The 21,701-nt window shown below is 35.0% G+C and overlaps 1 protein-coding gene across 3 annotated transcripts in view; it reads left to right on the forward strand.

Annotated features, from left to right (window-relative positions):
* Window positions 1–8,710: 8,710 nt before the first annotated feature.
* The window catches only part of LOC123531736 (uncharacterized), a 33,661-nt gene continuing 20,670 nt past the window's right edge, over window positions 8,711–21,701 (forward strand). The window contains exon 1 of one of the 3 annotated variants that reach the window (XM_045312960.2): window positions 8,711–8,858. The gene's annotated coding sequence lies outside the window, so the exon portion shown is untranslated. Of the gene's footprint in view, window positions 8,859–13,346; window positions 13,511–15,038; window positions 15,195–21,701 lie in introns of those variants that run through there. The other 2 variants (XM_045312957.2, XM_045312955.2) reach the window with 2 other exon arrangements.

Genomic DNA, 21,701 nt, shown 5'->3' on the forward strand with positions numbered 1-21,701 from the left:
TCATTGATGGTATGAAAGAGGCATTCGGTCCATATGCGACCCAGACCTGATGTACCTCCCTTCCCGTACTCATAACGGATTAACTTGGACAGATCAATAGGCCTTTGTTAATGCATCCGTCCATAAATAACATAAACCAGAATTGTGGCGACTTTAAAGGGATTAACTTTGACAGTTGAATAGGCTATTGTTCACGCATCCGCTCTAAATAAATAAAACGCCAGACATTGTGGCGACTTTAAAGGGATTAAGTTTGACATGTTTACTTTTTATTGTCCGTCTATCCCGGGCCCTTAAATCAACACACGCTAGAAATTATGACCCTGATCACGTTGATTCATCATGATCTTATTTAAATATAGTTTATGAAGTCATTGTGGAAAATAGGTCCGAAATTAGGGATAATGCGCTTATGATTGGAGTCATTTTGTCAGTAGACGCCCAAAGGGGGAAAAAATTGTCGACAAAATGTAATACTTTATTTTCAGTTATATGTAGTTATTTTAAAGAATGTTTTATGTTTTAGTTTAAAAGGAATAAATATTTCGTTTTAAATATTATTTATTTGTTATTTATGTATCAATATAATTCTTTTTTATAAAATGTATAAATTCAATTAGTTTATGGAAAAATCTATATGATATATTAAAAAATAATTCATTATAGTTCTTTTTAATTTTCTGTAAATTTTAAATTTGACATGTTAGAATTATTTTGTTTTAAAGTAGTTTATTTCTTTTTTCACACATATTGTTAAACTATTATTTATTCGTTCTTTATTTACTAATACTGTTCGTTTTATTATCAAATGTATCTATTCATTAAGGTCATGGATAAATCTATATATTTTTCATGGTATCTCCCCGTTAGGTGAGCACCTGACCCCCAATGTGCGCGAACACGCCCTAGTAGGTATATAAGTCAGCTCTATATACTTCTGGGAGATATAAATGCGAGTGAAAATCATCCTTAAATAGGAAGATGATGTCATTCTAAAAATAAAATTCAAAAAGGGCCGCGGCATGACGTCATTTCAGCATGCGCAGTCGTGAGGCCAAAGAGACCCCTATACTACTTGCACCCCTCCCCTAAGTTTTCGTAGGTACCAGAATTGCATGGCAGGACCAATCATTTGTGTGAAAATATAAAAAAATGTTCTCATTATAATAAACCCTTTTGAACTATATATGATTTCACTGTTTCTATTGTGATCGTTTATTATCCGTCATACCTTGGTCAGTTTTGGAGATAAAACAATAAAGATAGATCTAAGACACTGCACACCAACCTATACAGTACAGGCAAATATGCTTTAAATTTTAGTTAATAAAACAGCACGTATAATGTTTAAAAGATTTGAGACATTTTAATTATGTGTAGATTTGCATTTCCTATAAAAGGTATTGCTAGTTATAGTGTCAAGAATAAGTTATGGTGTAATGAAATAAATACAATTCTATGCAAAGTACTCTCGCTCCTCCTACTGTTGTTAAACCTAGATAGATCCATTTATAATAGAAATTCTGACCTCATTTTAAACAATAATACACTTGAGATAAAAAGAAAAGTAGTGATTATAAAAGTTCTGACGCATACACTTTGGATTTCGCATCCGGAATGACACTGTTGAGACCGAGTAGCTGACACTGCACTTTACCGTGACCGTTCCTTATTTTGTTTTAGGTGTCTCCGTGGCCGAGTGGTTAAGGTCGCTAACTTTGAATCACTTGCCCCTCACCGATGTGGGTTCGAGCTTCACTCAGGGCGTTGAATTCTTCATGTGAGAAAGCCATCCAGCTGTCTTACGGGAAATCGGTGGTTCTACTCACGTAATGAAATAATGCACGAATAGGCACCTGGGGTTTTCCTCCACCATCAAAGCTGGAAAATCGCCATATGACCAATAACGACGTTAAACAACAAAAAAGCAAATCATTTTGTTCAGCTACTTTTTGTATATAAACTTAAACAATCAAATAACTATTTACATAACTTAAATACCAAATGTTTTCTGTTGAAGAAAAATGTAAATATTTAGTAAGTTGGTGCACTAAACTATCATATGACAATGAAACACGGCGCACACAAACCTTCTGGTTTTTACAATTTCTGTTGTACTCAGGCGTATCCGCGGCTAAAGGACAAAATGAGTAGACAATTGATAAAAAAAGCTTGTTTATGACAGAATTATGATTTGAATTTAACACAACTAAATATTTAAGTGACTATTAAAAGTGAGATTCATTATAGGTCAAATGCAGGTTTTCTTGTTTAAACAGATAAGTAAGGGACAGGTTTTGCTCTCAAATGGCCGATTAACCTGAGGTACGAAAGTAGTAATTCGCCTGATGTGTCTCTGTGGTCCACTCGAATGTAGTCCATATTAGTAAACAGTGCCATTTTCCCGCCTGGTAAAGGCCATTTTAGCTCTGTTGTTAGCCTTACTCATTTGGCTTATCGGGATGACTTATTTTATGATCTGATATTTTATAGTTGTCATCCCTCTAAGACAGCGACAGTCAAAAGTTATCACGCTGTCCCGAAACGGCCTATTATTTGGACTACTCTGTTGGTTGATGCTTGATTTTAAAGAGGAATGTCTGCGGATGATTTTAAGCTTCCAAATTTGTGTAGAAGCTGCAGAGTAAAATGAAAGTGAAAGTATGTATATCCTAATGTCTACCTACGCAATATTAGCCTTTTCATCACGTGTCTCAGTCACGCGATCATGGTTTCATTGCTCCGTTTTTAGCTCACCTGAGCACAAAGTGCTCAGGGTGAGGTATTGTGATCGCTCACCGTCCGGCGTCCGTCCGTCCATCCGTTGTACGTCCGTCGTCCGTCCACACTTTCCTTTAAACAACATCTCCTCCTAAACCAACAGGCCAATTTTGATGAAACTTCACAGGGATGTTCCCTGGATGGTCTTCTTTAAAAATTGTTCAACGAATTGAATTCCATGCAGAATTCTGGTTGCCATGGCAACCGAAAGGAAAAACTTTAAAAATCTTCTTCTCAAAAACCAGAAGCCCTAGAGCTTAGATATTTGGCGTGAAGCAATGCCTAGTGGACCTCTACCAAGTTTGTTCAAATCATGACCTCGGGATCAAAATTGACCCCGCCCCAGGGGTCACTTGATTTTACATAGGAAAATCTTAAAAAATCTTCTCAAAAACCAAAAGCTCTATAGCTTAGATATTTGACATGTAGCATTACCAAATGGACCTCTACTAAAATTGTTCAAATCATGACCCCTGGGTCAAAATTGACCCCGCCCCAGGGGTCACTTGATTTTACATAGGAAAATCTTCAAATTTTTTTCTAAAAATAAACCTGAAGGCCTAGAGCTTAGATATTTCACGTGTAGCATTGCCTAGTGGACCTCTACAAAATTTGTTCAAATCATGACCCCTGGGGTCAAAATTGACCCCGCCCCAGGGGTCACTTGATTTTACATAGGAAAATTTTCAAAGATTTCTAAAAATAAACCAGAAAGCCTAGATCTTAGATATTTGACATGTAGCATTGCCTAGTAGACTTCTACAAAATTTATTTATTTAATCATGATCCCCGGGGTCAAATTGACCCCGCCCCATGGGGTTCTTGATTTTACATAGAAAAATCTTCAAAATTTTCTAAAAATAAACCAGAAGGCCTAGAGCTTAGATAATTGACATATAGCATTGCCTAGTGGACCTCTACAACGTTGTTCAAATCTTGACCCCCCAGGGTCAAATTGACCCAGCCCCAGGGGTTACTTGATTGTATATAGGGAAATCTTCATAAATTTGCTAAAAATTAACCAGAAGGCCTAGATCAAATCATGACCCTCGGGGTAAAATTGGCCCCGCCCCAGGGGTTACTTGATTGTACATCGGAAAAACTTCCAAAAAATTTCTAAAAATCATCAGTTTGACATTTGAAACATGGAGCTCATATTACTCTGGTGAGCGATCCAGGGTCATCATGACCCTCTTGTTTGTTTTGACTGCCTAAAGACAGATCTTCAAAAACAAAGGTGGTCTCACGAGAAGTAGAATGCTTGAAATGCTGTATATTATAATATTTATATAGAAAATAGTAGCGGAGGCATTTAGTACCTTATAACCTTGACAAGTAACCGTTTATGATGAGGAATAACAAAATCTGACATTATGATAGTGTTAGCACAATTTATTAAAGATCATTGACAAACACACCCTACGATTTTGATTACAAGCTTCTGCCATCAGCTTAGTTCGTTCTAATTGGAAACCAGAATACAAAATTATTAGTGTTTTACAGTCAACGAAAGGATATGCAATGGTTTAAGCAATGATATGCATGGTGTCATGTGTGGCATATCAAGTTTGAAATCAGATAAAAAAATGTAGGTAGAATATACGGTGCGAACAATTAGAGCAGATGCTCAAATTTTTACGTGGCCGTGTTACCGTGTTGTATTGCAAGCGTTGATTACTAAGGTAAAATATTGGTGACTTATTAAATATGATGTTAGGACATATAAAAATGGATTTTGATACATTCATAGCTTTTTAAAGTGACATTATGCGCATCTTACTGCACATAGAATGTTTTTGGTGAATGTTTTATAAAAACAATTTTCGGTTGCTGTGCATTTAAATGTGTTAAATTAACGACAATGCCGCATAAGTATTTGAAGTTGATGTTTTAGAAATAAAGAAATCCGACTAATAAAATAATAGTCCTTTTCTTTAATCTTCTACGCAATGATCTCCCTTACCTAAAGGTAGTGATTTCTGAAGTTGAAGGGAAGCAACTCCTGCGTGCAGTTCGACTTTTCTTAAAAGGACTGCCCCAGTCAAAATAAGAGTCATATTTGGAAAGTTATTATTTCGTACTGGTAACAGGAAAAGTTTGGTATATTGGGTTAAAAGCTATAATTTCCTCCGTCCTCTTTACACACACATCTATTTCAACTGGATTTTTACTTGAAAGAAAAACCCGTATAATTCCACTTTAATGAATGAAAATATGTTTTTTTAGCTCACGTGAGTTTTTGTGATCGTTCGATGTCCGACGTCTGTCTGTCCGTCTGTCTGTCGTCTGTCAACATTTAGCTTGCGTATGCGATAGAGGCTGTATTTTTTCAACTGATCTTCATGAAATTTTGTCAGTATGATTACCTTGATGAAATCTAGACCAAGCTAGAAAATGGGTCATCTTGGGTAAAAAAAACTAGGTCAGTAGGTCAAATAAAAGAAAAAACATTATGTATGCGATAGAGGCTGTATTTTTCAATTGATTTTCATAGAGTTTGGTCAGAATGATTACCTTGATGAAATCCAGGCCAAGTTTATAAATGGGTCATCTGGAATCAAATGCTAGGTCACTAGGTCAAATCAAAGAAAAACCTTGTGTATGCGATAGAGGCTGTATTTTACAACTGATCTTCCTGAAATTTTGTCAGAATGATTACCTTGATGAAATCTAAGCCGAGTTTGAAAATGGGTCTCACAAACTAGGTCAGTAGGTCCAATCAAAGAAAAACCTTGTGTATGCGATAGAGACTGTTTTTTTCAATTGATCTTCATTAAGTTTGGTCAGAATGATTACCTTGATGAAATCTAAGCCGAGTTTGAAAATGGGTCTCACAAACTAGGTCAGTAGGTCCAATCAAAGAAAAACCTTGTGTATGCGATAGAGACTGTATTTTTCAATTGATCTTCATGAAGTTTGGTCAGAATGATAACCTTGATGAAATCTAGACCAACTTCGAAAATTGGTTATCTAGGGGCAAAAAGTAGGTCACTAGGTGAAGTCAAAGAAAAACCTTGTGTATATGATAGAGGCTGTATTTTTCAACTGATCTTCATGAAAATTTGTCAGAATGATTACCTTGATGAAATCTAGGCCAAGTTCGAAAATGGATTATCGGGGGTCAAAAACTAGGTCACTATGTCAAATCAAAAGAAAAACCTCGTGTATGCGATAGAGGCTGTATTTTTCAATTGATCTTCATGAATTTTGGTCAGAATGATTGCCTTGACAAAATGTAGGTCAAGTTTGCATATGGGTCATCCAGGGTAAAAAACTAGGTCACTTTGTCAAATAAAGAAAAAGCCTTGTGTATGCAGAACCCAACAGTTTACTGCATTGCACACACTTACCGATGATAATGCAAATAATTTTCTTTTCGTTGGAAACTCAAAGACTGAAGGAACATTGTGTTTTTCCGACATCTGACCGTCCACAAAATGTGCTGAACATAGCCTTGCATTGTTGTTGAAGGTGAATTTCTTCATCACGGTTTTTACACGTTTTATCCATGTTCGTCTCAAATTAATGTCCGCTGGAAATCTATGTAACACGATTGTTCGTCCATCAACCACTTTCCCACGGAAATTTGAACAAACACAACAATAATGCCTTTCTTTCTGCGTTGATTTGATGATACTTGTAGGAGTCGCCATGTTTTTTTCAGCTGATTTGCTCACCGGAAGTGAAGCATTGCACAGAATTTATCTTTTATGTGAAGAGCTCTTTAAAGGGGCGTAACTGAAATATGTATTTTCCGAACTGGGCTATAGGGGCTCCATTTTACAGCGCATCTTCAGAATCTTTAATCAGAATGTTTGTCTATATGAAATCTAGGTGGAGTTTGAATATGGATCATCTAGAGTCAATCAAAGCCTTGAGATGTCTGGTGGTTGCGGGGTTTTGCTAGATTTATTTTCATTTTAAATGCCAATCTCTAAATATACATGTATAAGAAACAAATACTAATGTGCCTCATATCTAAGATAAACTCTGCCTGACCTTACATGAACAGCTGAAAGTCAGTGATGTAACCATGGGCTGGAATACCTAATCTTTGCCAGTCTTATATAATCTAAAGGGCCAGTGTGAAAGGATAGAGGATAAATAAGAACTACTTGATCATTGATAATTCATCCGCATTGTTCATGAATGGGACTACTTTGTGTAGCAAATGAACATATCCTTTGGATGTGATTTGGAATCAAATAAAGATGCTACATGATTGTCAGAAATACACTTAACTTTGGTAGCGGGATAAACCCGCAACGAAAAACTAGGTCACCCGATCAAATTTAAAAAAAAAACAAACTTGTGTACGCAATAGGAGCTGCATTTTACACTGGATATTCATAAAATTTAGTCAGAATGATTGCCTTGATGAAATCTAGGTCAAGTTAGAATATGGGTCGTCTTTGGTCAAAAACTAGGTCACCAGGTCAAATCAAAGAAAAACCTTGTGTTTGCAATAGAGGCTGTATTTTACAATTGATCTTCATGAAATTTTGTCAGAATGATAGCCTTGATAAAGTTAAGGTCAAGTTTGAATATTGGTCATCTGGGGTCAACAATTAGGTCGCTAGGACAAATCAAAGAAAAACGTTTTGTATGCGACAGAGGCTGTATTTTTCAATTGAGGTTGATGAAATTTAGTCAGAATGATTGCTTTGATCAAATCTAGGTCAGATTCGAATGTAGGTCATCTTGGCTCAAAAACTAGGTCACTAGGTCAAATTGAAGAAAATACTTGTTTACACTTAAGAGACCACATTTTTGGTCCAATCTTAATGAAAATTGGTCAGAATATTTGTTTCCATGAAATCACTAGGTCAAACATGTTTACACTGTTATGGTGTGTTCTTCAGGTGAGCGACCTAGGGCCATCTTGGCCCTCTTGTTTAATTTCTTGTTTTATCTAACTTTACTAGAAATGAGAGATTTTGTGTAGTCTCATTTATTTTTCAAAGATAAGTTTATTTCAAAACACACCGCACATACTTAAAATAATTAAAACTTGACAAAATGCATCTTGTTATTACAAAACTTGTTTTTTTTTCTTCATAAATTTGTCTTTTACTTTTCCTATAGATTAGTGTATTATGATTTTTTTTCTTTTGTCTGTAACATTTCCAGAGAAATAGTTTTGTTTTTTCAGGTAAGTCTATACAACTCTTTATGTAAAATAAACTCTCACTATTTAAAAAAACAAACTATCTTACAATTTCCTTCGTGTGTTAGTTGATACACAACTTTTAATCTAGAGACAGTGATTATTTTGCAAGATATTTACATATCGGAAACATGAGCTTGTTATAACCTTGTTATTTAATAGAATGTAGTACAAACGCTCCTCCTGGGGACCAAATGTCCCAGCTCAATTTGACCAAGTCGGACAAAGTCCCCTCTTTGATTTTATTGAATAACAACTTTAAAATGAAGAAAGAAAACAAGAATAAAAAACTACAAACTACATATTTTTTAGATGATATCTGTCAATTTTTAAACGGGATCTAGTGAAAGCTTCGATATAATTAAATAAATCAAAGGAAGATTTTGCCCACCCTAGTAAAATTGGACTGTGGGGTGGGGATGGGGTGATTTTGTCAATTTGACCAAAATGGTCAAAATCCCTCCTTTCATTTTGTTGAATAAAAACTTTAAAATTAAAAAAGTAACAAAATTAAAAGAACCACAGTTTCTGAGTTGATAATTACACGTGTTTAAACGGAATAAAGTGCAACTCTGGATATAATTGAAAAAGATCAAAGAGGGGGGATTTTGTACTCTTTGGTCAATTTAAGTAGGAGAGGGAGGGGGAGGATTTGTCCAGAAGAGTATATTTTTACAATGTTTCGTGATGAATACGCGAGCTGATTTCAAAACTTTTGCAGAATGATGGCAAAATTTCCCATTCGTAGTTTAACATCTTCCTAGCCAATCATTTACGTTCAACACGGTGATTGGGTTCAACCAAAATATGTTAAGATAACTATTTGAAATATATGACAAAACTGTTGACATAAAGCTGGCGCGGTTGTAAATTTGATATTTATTGGATATTAGCTGGCGACTGATAAGAGGTAAGCGGTCTGCCCCATTTATATTTTTTTTTGTAAACACGTATATTTACTTGAACAATTGCCGATCGATCAGATTTTATTCAATAACATTTTTGAAAGATTTAAGTTATCTTTTTTTAAGCTTTTATTTCTTCCTATTGTCTTTATTATGTTGTTTTGAACTGCGTCGTATACTGCATTTGAAACTTTCTTAAAATCTTAGCCACATTGCCGAAACTTGTGCTGCATTATGTAATAGACTTGTAGATATAAATCTGGTATAATAATAATAATAATTAGTCGTACAAAAAGGAGACCGGGTCCCGGTTAAAATTCTTTTACGTAGACTTATATAGGATTTTCCAAGAAGTTTTCTTCTTTGAAACCAGAATTGTGTTCCTGATCACGAATTTTCCCAACTGTACAAAATTATGACAGGCTTTAAAACTGTTTCGGAAATCCCAATTAAATCGAAAAAAATACAATTTTACCACAAATAAGTACATCCGAAAGTATGAGAGACGAACTACTAGTAATAAAATAAAACGGACCCTCAAACAAGCTAGCATTCTGGTACATGTACTCTGAATTCTTAGGGACAGATATGGATTATCAACGGTAGCGAACACATGCTTTCTGATTATTAAAGAAACAGTGTTCTTCATATTCTCTTGATAGGTATATTAACCCTCTCGTCGAATCTAACATTTTTGCAGTAACAAGTAAATTAAATCAGACTGAAAAGAAGGTAAGTGTTTTTCTTTCGCCATTCTGTAAAAAGGCAGTGGTAGATTATCTAGATTTACCCTTCCTTGTTTTTTTTTTATTTAGTTTAATTCAATTTATTTTCAAGACTTAAGTTCGGATAGTACTTTCTGAACTACTAATGTTTTTGAGAATGTTAGGTTTAGCTTTCTGTATCTTACGCCCATTTTCCTTGATATCTTTGGGGTTAACCACTGCTGAATAATCACGACCAATAACATTACCTGGTGTGTCAGTACCTTCTGTTTCAGTCCTAATTTCATTTACGTCACTCCTGCTTCTGGTCAATTTCATCGGTGCGTTCAGTATCTGTAATACATAACTAATTAACCAAACTTCCTCTTCGCCCATTCTGATACCAAAAATGACTTAAAATGAGCATATAACCCATAACCTAATGATTCATACCTGGAGATTAAACGATTTAATTTGATTTAATGGCCACCCTGTCCCATTTCTCCAAAGCATGAAACATAATAAAAATTGTCTAATGACTCGTGGTGAGGTTTTAAAAATATATTAGATTTTCTCAGATTTGGACTATTATCCGCAATATATATTTTATCAGGCTTGTTACCAGTGCAGGTAGTTATTGATCTTCGAATACTAAGCTTTTTTAATAACTTGTGTAACCAGCACGATAACAGTCTTGAAAAAAGGATACTTGTGAGACAGTTAACAGTGAAAAATGAGAAATCACTTTCATGGGCTATGAAAATGCCACCTCTTCTAGCTAAATATGACTTTGAAGATGTTTTTATCTATATTAAATTTCCATTAAGTAAGCATAAATGGAAAACATATACATATAAGTTAGTTGAACTCAAATGGAGACAACAGATCGAGTTTCAGGCTCGACTTTACCCTTCGCTCCGATACATGAACTGCAGTTATCAACCTGGTAAACTTCATCCTGTTCTGCGTGTTCGGTGTACTTCAACTTTTGAAGTCTCAAGGATGCCACCTAGATTGAAGATTTTGACAGGAACATTCCTTCTACAAGCCAACAGAGCCCGATTTAATCATACAGTTAATCCAGTGTGCCAGTTGTGCCATTGTGCTGACGAAACCTTAGAACACTTTATATTACTATGCCCAGAGTTGCAAGTCACTCGCGCACCGATTATAACATCTGTTAAGAATAACCTAAAAGAAAATGGTTTACAGTGTTTTATTTCTTCAACCAATGACTTTGTGAACCTGTTTATTGACTATTCTAAAGTTCTGCCTTCATATATGGTAGGGACAGACTTTGTGAATGATTTAGAGTTTGATGCAAGGCGGCTTTTATATAAATTACATAAAGAAAGGGACAGAATATATAGGGGATCCATTCCTAGATGATCTCCCACCGAGTGCATGCGGTCTAACTTACAGAATTTTAGACAAATTTTAGACAGTGTGTAAAGACTGAGCTGTAGTTATAAATGTAAATATTTTTCGTGGTGATTCTGGTGTGGGGAGTTGCTTCTGTACAGTGTATCATCATCATTTATTCGGTAATGGATTAAACCATACTTAATAATCATGCGAGGGTTCGCCATTGTTGGCGGTGAAGAATTTGAAGAAGAAGAAGAAGAAGAAGAAGAAGTAGCAGGTTTTTAACTAATTATAAATCGGTTATTATTGTAAATAACAACAACAACAGACACAGATTGTTTATAAAAATTATTGAAGCCATTGTTTATGATTACCTCCCGTTATGGTTGTAACTGTATAGGTTTGAAAGTAGTAGTTTTCTAACCATGTAATTTTGCATAACATCTAATTAGACAGCTCCTTTATGAGTTTGTAACTTTAAAGTAGTTATGTTATATCCCCTGTACTGACATGACATTAAATACCTTAGCATATAATGGCCAAGACGTTACAGCTATTTAAAGTTCATTATCATGTTTCCGTTTGCACTGACATATGAGCCGCGCCATGAGAAAACCAACATAGTGGCTTTGCGACCAGCATGGATCCAGACCAGCCTGCGCATCCGCGCAGTCTGGTCAGGATCCATGCTGTTCGCTTTCAAAGCCTAATGGAATTAGAGAAACTGTTAGCGAACAGCATGGATCCTGACCAGACTGCGCGGATGCGCAGGCTGGTCTGGATCCATGCTGGTCGCAACCCCACTATGTTGGTTTTGTCATGGCGCGGCTCATATATAGTTTTTCTTACTAGAAAGAAACCAGATGATGATAGAAACCTTTAATCTTTGAATGAAATCGTGCCGTGCCTGATAGTTTCCCTCTTCAACGATATATCCTGAATTTCGGTGCTTTAACACGATTCAGCTCGGCAAAGCGTTCCTTCTAAATATGTCTGTGTTGACACAAAACCTTTGAAACAGATGTGTATTTAAGTTTTACTAGGATAATTAAGAGTTAAACCTTTGGAAGGCATTAACTGGAATTATTTTACGTGTCAAGTTTTTTGTTATCACTTTTTGTCTTTAGAAAGAAAGTAATGTTTCCATTTTTATAAATGTACTACCAGATGACATTTATATGCAGGATTATTTTTCTTTCCGTATGCCGGTGTCAAGGATTTATTCTATGTTATTCGGACAAATAACAATTCACCATCCAGCAGAATTAAACAAGAAATATAAAGGTAACATACTTATTGAAGCAACATGTAGGCAAAACAAGACTTATTGAAGCAACATGTAGGCAAAACAAAATTGATCAAGGTAACATGTAGGCAAAGTATAAAAATTTCTTCTTAGAAGAATTAATGGGGGTTATAACGCTTTAATGAAAAGTCATTTGATGAAGCCAAAATTTTGTCCCATTTACATAAAAAAATAGCATTTTACCTTATTAATAAATAATGTTATCAACTCTAGTACATCTAGATCAAACACGGAAATTGAAATGCTTTAACCTTTAGCCTGCTGGCGGCAAGTGATATTGCCTTTGCGACCAGTGCAGACCAAGATCAGCATGCACATCCGTGCAGTCTGATCATGGTATGCACTGTTCGCTATTCAGTCAGTAAATTTCAGTGAACACCCCTTCAAATAATAAATGGTATTGCCCAAATTGAATGATGAACCAGTTCATTTTGAACCAGTTCAAATTTAGCAGGCTAATTGTTAACAAAGAAACAAACTTCTTCATGCTTTGTATACAACAGGGAGGCTCAAATATACAGATTTTACTATACCACTACTCGGCTTCTGGCTACATTTTGCAAAGCTTTTTCTGTCTGAAATCATTCTGTTGATACTCTCATGGACGTCTTGCATTTTGAAATTACTGCAAGATCTTGTGTAGTAAAATAGATTTTACTTTATCAAGTAAGTCTATACAAAACCATTATGTTCAGCAGGCATGCACGATTTAAAGTCTGTCAATAGGACACATTAAGTAGTAACACTTTTGCTTCACATATTAGTTAATGGAAAAAAATGAGTTTATTTGCCGTGAATTATCCGTTTCGTTTGGTACACAGTCAAACCTGAGCGAAAGACCACCTCCGATGTAGGCACTACTATAAAACCTGCATATACAGACCATCATTGTTTTTCCTTTCTTGTTTAACCAAACCAAAAATACTGTAAGTTTTCCTGTGTTAAGAGACCACCTGTCAGCAAGAACCAATTGTTTTTCGTCCCCTGAGTGGTCTTTGCATACAAGTTTGACTGTATATACCAAGTGAAGGCGATTTAAAGTACGATGGGGATAGTCAGGTTACGTAAACAGGTTGCATGGAGATAGCTAACCAATGAGTTAACTCGTGGATATTTATCGGACGGCTAAAGAAAACACATTTCTACCAAATAAACATTTTAGGACAATATTTAAGATACTTGACACAAAACTTGACATTTAACAAGCTTTATCAAGCAGGCGCAGTTACATTTTAGATAAACTGGATATTTACTTGTGGTTGAAATTATTACATTGATTAAGGTAAGCGTTTTCATTTCCCCATTTACGCTATTTTTTTTGCTCTCCCAGATAATTTAACGAATTATTTCACCTAATTTTATACTACTTAAATAATAAGTAATCAAATGAACAACTGCATTCTTGCAAGTCTAGTAATTCTAGATACTGTAAACTTTGTAATTGTCGCGAGTGTTTTATTTAGCGACTTCAAGTTCGCGGTTTTAAGAATTCGCGAAACGCGAGTGTTTGTGTTTTAAGACATCATTCAGATTAATAATCATAAGTATTTTATTAATAATCATAAGTATCTTAAATTCCTGTGTGGCAGTATTTGCAAATATTATCAAATCATAAGACAAGCAGTTAAAAATGATGTTTTGATACCTTTAAAAAGAAACTAGAAATAATCTTTCTGCATAAAAACGCATTCAGTGTCTTAGTTTGGTTGTTTACTTTATGACTTTGCAAGGTGATTGCTTGTTAAGAACACGGCGCCCTAGCCAGAACAAACACAAATTTCACACGTAAATTCGTTACTTTCACCTTCGCACGAGAGCTGATGGATAGATTTTTACATAGGGAGGATGTATTTTGCCATACTTTGTATAAAAGTTGGCAGTATGGTCTGTAATCTATCCATTTTCCAATGTACTTTTTTGCATCAAAATAAATTTTGCCACCTGCACGATTTTATGCGTGATTGCTTCAATCTTTGCTTAAGCTACATTCACACATACGGATATGTCCGTGCGTTGAGGTACGGTGCGGATGGGATTGGTCTGTGGAGGAGCGGACACGGATAAGTACGGATCTGTATGTCTTAGTACGGGAAAAATGGCGAGAAACGGGGAACAAAAAGATACAGGACGCGAATAACTACGGATAGGTACGGCGTACTGCGTTGAACTACGTTTCACTGCGCACGGCAACTTGCCAAAAGTGTGGAAGTGTCTGCGGTGAACTACCTTGAACTACGCCTAGCAACTTGCCCAAAGTGTGGAAGTGTCTGCGGTGAACTACGTTGAACTACGCTTAAAAGTACGGGCAGCCTCGGGTAACTACGTTCAGCTACGGATCAATACGAATCACTACGTTCGCATTAAGGTTTAGTAACGGGTCGGTAAGTTTCATATAAATAGGCCACGTGTAGCCAGCGTTTTCATTACGATTATCTTTGCCATCATGTCAAACTACGGCAAAGTACGACAAGGTACGTCTCAGGACGGATAACTACGTTTAATACGTTTAACTACGGATGAATAAGTTTCAACCGAATTGGACTAAAGTCACGCTCAAATGGGTACGGATCGCTCAAACTTCTGTGCATGTTCAAAAGTTGGAGAAACTTTGGATAAGTCTTGAAAAACGTTTTGACCAAGTGTTGGTACGGATTGATACGGATTACTACTTTGAGGTACGGCACAGGTACGGATCGATACGGATTACTACGTTTCTATCGGTGGCTAGACGTAGCTATCCGCGCCGTATGTGTGACTGGGGTATTAGCCAGGTTATTTACTGCCTGGAGTTCAACAAATATTTTACGACAGTGTTGTGAAAATGTGACACAAACATTAACGGTTTGAACTTTGAAAGTTTCAAAATAATTTCATATTCTCTGTTTGCATTATAAATTGGCACTTTAATAAATTGTATTCATTTGAGAGACATACAAGTTGGATATAAGTCGAGATAAATTAAAGAGGTAAGCGACTAAATATTTTTATGCAACACACTTTTACAAAAATACTAACTACTTAAATAATTACATTTAATTAAATAATAATAATAATAAGAATAAAATAAAAAGGAAAACCTAGTGAAATATATGGAACATCATTGTTTGCATATAAGAATGTTTATTATGTAAGTTGTTGCGCTCAGTTCGTATTCATCAATAGATTAATAACGAAGTTATGACATTGTAACGGAAGTTCAGCTATATAAAGCCCCTAAAAACTGAAAGCTTTTTCTTGTAGGCTACTGTTTTGCCGCGCTTGGTGCAACTAGTCGTGCCGATTATCTTAAAAGTATACTAGACCTAAATCTTATATTTGAAAATAGGAAGTATTATTGACTCAAGTTAAATTCATTTTATGAGTATTTTTCTACATGTTAAGTTAGTATCTGAAAATAAAACTTCTTTCGTTAAAGAACACATTGGCTATCTTTAACTCTTATAACACATAATTTATATTTGTCAACTATCTGAAAACATGAACTCTTGTAATTATTATACAAACTTACTGTTTAAATACATGTGTATTTTTGACCAATCAGTACCGTTTTGCACCCATAGCCAGCATCTAAACGTATAGACACGACATGTCGTTTTTGAGTCGGCTAAACGCTGAAAGCGTTTTGACGAGTCCTTGCTGTTCAGCGATTCTCTAAATGGACCAAATAACACAGTGAAGGGATGTAGTTCCATTAGATTTCTCAAACTTCAAACAGTTCACTGCATGAATGAAGTTAAGTTGTGTCAGTTCCCTTTGCTATGACCAATATACGATGTAATCTGTCATATTTATGACTTGTAATTGTGCAATACTCGATCGTAACTCATTAAGCATAAATGTGCATTTTATGAATTGCGCAGGCTTACAAAGCTTGCGTAACATCCAGCGAAAGACAAAAAATAGTTCCACAGGGCTCCAGATAAGATGCGTATTAGCGTAAATTACGTATAGAAATAATGCAAATACGCATGTCTAATAATTTCTAAGCGTATAAAAACGTATATAAAATTACAGAAATGCACACAATGCTTTTTAAAAAAACAAATCTGAATAGTCTGGATGCGTTAGGTAACATAGCCGATCCCGATCAGCCTTAATTCTCCCACATTGAACGTATACACGCATCGTATGATTTCTATAAACTTTGCGTGGGTTGAATTTTGCAGTCAGTAAACGGATAAATTATCGGAAGAAGAAGCTCTTACTGGTTTGTTCAGTTACTACAGATATTAAAAATGGTTTTAATTCTTATTTTTCGAGAAATAAACAAATCGGCGAAACATTAAATAGTATTTTCTTGTAGTTTTTGAAATCGAAAGTAGATCGTCTATGTTTGGCTGCTTTCACGAAACGAAACAACTTTTTTATGAAAAGATTTAAATAAGTGGTAATTTAACCGTAAACTTCAATGTCAGATACTGCCAATTGCTGCTAAATGTCTTCGTATCATCACAATTTGTAAAATATATTGTTGAAACTGGAGAAAAGTGTAATCGTATCCGGATATAATATTTTGGGTAAATATCGAGCTGTGTTATGAAATTTTAACATTCAAATAACATACATGATAGATATTATTGTAACAGAAATGATTCTAGAATTTATTTTTATTACACCTACATATAATCTATGTCAGACTCGTATTCTAGTCCTGAGGCATGATCTGAAAGTAAAAAGATGAAGTGACAGTCATACTTTGGATATTGTAATACTAGAAAGAATCTAGATCGTAACCTTTCTGGAATTTTGACTGGTTTAGATAATTTGCTTACGATTCAGGTTCGCAAAAACATGAAACCGTCACCCAGTCTACTTTTCATGATGACACATGCTTGATTTTTGCAGTCAGTAAGCGGATACATTATCCCGAGAAAGAGCTCTTACTGATTTGTTTAATTACTACTGATTTTAGAAATGATTTTATTTCTTATTTTTCGAGAAATAAACAAATCGGCGAAAAATTAAATTGTATTTTCTTGTAGTTTTTGAAATCGAAAGTAGATCGTCTATGTTAAAGTGCTTTGACGAAACGAAACAATTTTTTTTATGAAATGATTTAAATAATTTCACCGTAAACTTCAATGTCAGATACTGCCAATTGCTGCTAAACTGTCTTCATATCATCACAATTTGTAAAACATATTGTTGAAACTGGAGATTTTGGCGGTATAAAAGAAAGTGTAATCATATCCGGATATAATATTTTGGGTAAATATCGAGCTGTGATACATGATAGATATTATTGTAACAGAAATGATTCTAGAATTTATTTTTATAATACATACATAGAATCAATATCAGACTTATATACTAGTGCTGAGGCATGACCTGAAAGTAAAAATATGAAGTGACAGTCATTCATACTTTGAATATTGTAATACTAAAAAGAATCTAGGTAATATTTAGAAATTGAAACATAAGATTTTCAGTTAGAAATCGCACCAAAGGCTTATCAAGGGTGCACATTTTCAAAATTTCCTTGTGGTGATACCCCAAACCCTACTTGCAGGAGGGGGTATCCTCCCACACCCTCCCCCAATATATTGCCACTTTACAGCTTGATACATTGGCCCTTTTACCACCTGCCACAATGCCCATTTCAAAATCTGACTGCAGTTCAAAGCGGGAAGGAACACCCCTCCCCACACCCACCCTGCTACCGACCACGTAAAAATGGCTCAAACATTTTTTCAGCCCAGTCTGGGCCTGTCTGTCTACATGAATCAAACGGATAATTGAAAGTACATAGACTTGGGGACTACTGACATGGTTTTGAAGTGGTTAACAGGTCTGAAATAGAATAAATGATGCTTTTAACTAAAAAAGAACTGCATTTATTAATATTGGTTATCTTTTCCGAAATTGGTAGCTAGTCCGAGTAACTTTTCTTAGTTTCGAATGCGCAATTTTCCTGTCAGTGTAAACATTCATGACACTATATATTGACACTCAGCAACATTTACATATCTTTAAACGCAAAAGTAAGTATACTTTAAATTCACATCCCTTATAATATGATTGAACAATACTTAGCGTGTGACACGGTTATTGCCAGGCCCCTTATCTGTAAAATATTTGAACAGTTCTTTCGTCCATCCGTTACAAATTGTATGTGGCAATCCGCGCTATAAAATTTCAATATATAAATTTTCATATTCAAATTTTATCATGTGCGAATATATACCAGCCGATAATTGCCTGTTTTGGTAATGCCGGAGGCAAATGTTTACTGGAAAAATATCTATAGTAATGGGCAGTATCTTAATGTCACCTGTCAAATTGTAGTTTGTACTTTCAACATTTTTATTTTTGCGAACCACTCTTCAATTTTAGAGAAATATATTGGGTTTAAATACTTGTATAATGTCAATCAAAGTTTTACTAGGCATCGATTGAATGTCCATTTCATCTATTGTACCAAAATCTCTGTTCAGTTGGGGAAAAAACTAAAACCAAACTGAAACTGGTAGACTATACTACCAGTACATCAATCATTAGCCGACTCTCAGGCCCTTCAAGCCTTTGATTTTTAATTTTCATTTGGTGTAAGTTAAGATCAGTATAATTGTGTCATAAAATCAAATGGACGGCAGGTCAACCTACTACGTCTAAAATAAGATTGTAAAAACGCACAAGTTACTGGATACGAAACAAAAATAAATAATGCATGTAAAATTAGATACACCAACACTTACTACATAATTATTAAGAAACCCATAGCACATGTATTTTCCTATTTACATTAAACAGAAATTTCAAGAATCCACAGATCCGACAAATAACATACTTTTATCTTTGTAGTGACGTTACAGCTGAATAGCAGTTGTTATCCACTCTCGATATGACTGAGGTTGGTAAAATGTCCCCGCCCCCCACCCCCTCTCTCTCTCTCTCTCTCTCTCTCTCTCTCACACCCCTCCCCCAACCACACACACACAATACGCCAGTGCCTGCATCTGTTGTTGCTTTTTACATATAAATCCTCATTTATTTATTTTTTCAATGTCAACAACTGCTCCTCAGTTTTTATTATGTATATATTCTTGCAATGACTATGATTTGTATCTGTGTTAAGTCTCTTAAAATGCTAACGTAAGAATGGCTATGTAAACATTTGTAATCTGATATGTTTCAAAATTATATTGTACATAGAAGAGACTAAAATAAATAGATAAATAAATACTGAACCAAAGAAGCATACATGGAACGCTGAAACGTTTCTCACTTGATAATGATAACCTTCCTATTTTTTCTCGTTCTTTTTCTGAACTCGGCACACATACCTATACCTTTTCTTCACCATATATAGATCATATGTTTATTTACGACTCTGAGAAGTTTTATTAAAAAAAAATGGGGGCCTCCGTGGCCGAGTGGTTAGAGTCGTTGACTTCAAACCATTTGCCCCTCATCGATGTAGGTTCGAAACCTCATTTGGGGCGTAGAATTCTTCACGTGAGGAAGCCATCCAGCTGGCTTACAGAAGGTCGGTGGTTCTACCCAGGTGCCTGCTCGTGATGAAATAGTGAACGGAGGGGCACCTGGGGTCTTCCTCCACCATTAAAGCTGGAAAGTCGCCATATGGCCTAAAATTGTGTCGGTGCGACGTTAAACCCAACAAAATAAATAAATAAATTTATTAAAATCTACGTTGTGGGAAAACTACTATTCGCGACAATGTTGTTAAAATTATGATTTTCCCATAGACTTCCCTTGTGAAAACTTATGAGATGGCCATTTTTTTCAAATCAGTCTTGCAAAAAAATCAAACGCACAACCCTATCTTTTTTGCCGATTTTCCCCCGCATATTCTGAAGTTTTGAAAAGTCAGAGTTTGAGCAAATTCTCATGGTAGATTTCTTTTAATCCGATCATGCAGAACTATCTAAATTCTTAATAAAGTTGTTTGTGGAAATTTTTATTTAGAAATACCACAAGGTCTGCTGTAGCTTTCTTCAATAGTTGTGTCGGTGTGATGTTTGACCCAAAGCATTTTGTTATATTATAAATAAAGTTCTGTTCTGTTCTATTCTGACCTATTATAGTAAGTGGTAATTAACGGGGTACCATGTTTTGAATTACCGGAGAATGACAAAAAAAAAGAGATAAAATTTAGATTCAAACCAATATTTTCCTTTACTCTGCAGAATGCCATAAGATTGAGTTTTGGTACGCTTATTACCAACAATAAACTAAAACAATAAATATCATAACGTGGCTTCAATGAGCTCAAGAAAACAATTTCTACAACAGCTATTTTTTATGGAATTAATAAAGAGAGTTTGATAGTTTTAAAAACTTTCGTGCTAAACATATATTATTCGTAAATAATTTGATAATTGAAATAAATAATAAAATTCAATTCAATAAATTTTGGTATATTTGGTCTTTTTCAATAGAAAAGAGGAAACTCCACAGGCTGCAGGCTTGGTTTGATTGAGCCTGTACATGGACGGTAGTGAAAATGCATGCTACCGTCCACGCCTTCTAGCAGAACTCAGCATTTACACATGCTACAAGTATAAAAAACAATTTAGAGACATCCGCAGTAAGCTTCGTTTAATCAGTATATAGTTTACATTCTAATACAAAATGAAATGCGTCTTCTACGACGTCTTCTGAGACGTCACAAACGAAACATGTTCTATCATTTAATGGTGTACTACTTGGTTTAGTCCATCTACCAGTCTCAATATGCAATCTATGAGACGGTACTCCGAACTTAGTAGCATATTACAAAACCGTTTTACGTTGATAGAATTGAGATATGGCTGAAGTCTGATATTTGTCTATAAAAGAGAGCCCTACTTATGTTGTCTAACCTACTCATCCAATTTTGTAAAAATTGATCTTTTAACCTTTGTTTCACATTATATAAAATGTGTCCAGTGTTACCAACACTTTACATTAACCATGCATTATAAAAACGTAATGTACATGGACGATGTTTAACTAAAGAACATCAATTTGTATATAAGGATTATCTTCACAGTCTTTTTTTTTCAATAAAGTATACAATTTCTTAACATATTTTTTTCGTATTAGGGTAATATTTTATCCAGTATTTAGTATATGACAGCCTGCCTAGCTCGTCATTGAGACAATCATTTGTGTACTTTTTTCACAAAGAATGCGTTTACAAAACTGCATATGTACTCTTTCTATGGCATTACCGTATATAAAACCCCAAACTTCACAACCATAATTCATAATAAGCATACTATTGACAAAAACACATTATCATTCGCATATAAAATAAAAAGTATTTTCAACATATTATCATCTATTCCCTAAAATTCATTTTAATGAAACCATCCTCCAAAACATTGGAGAAAGAAAGGGAGAGAAACACTTCCCTTGTTACACACAACGTCGTACTACCAAGATTCTTACAAAAAACAATGCATATGAAGAATTTAGAGGTAAAGCTAATTTTGATAGATCGTGAAAACTAAATGACAAAATTTAGCAGG

Source organism: Mercenaria mercenaria, chromosome 11 (genome assembly GCF_021730395.1).
Source record: "Mercenaria mercenaria strain notata chromosome 11, MADL_Memer_1, whole genome shotgun sequence".
In the NCBI taxonomy this organism is placed as follows: domain Eukaryota; kingdom Metazoa; phylum Mollusca; class Bivalvia; order Venerida; family Veneridae; genus Mercenaria; species Mercenaria mercenaria.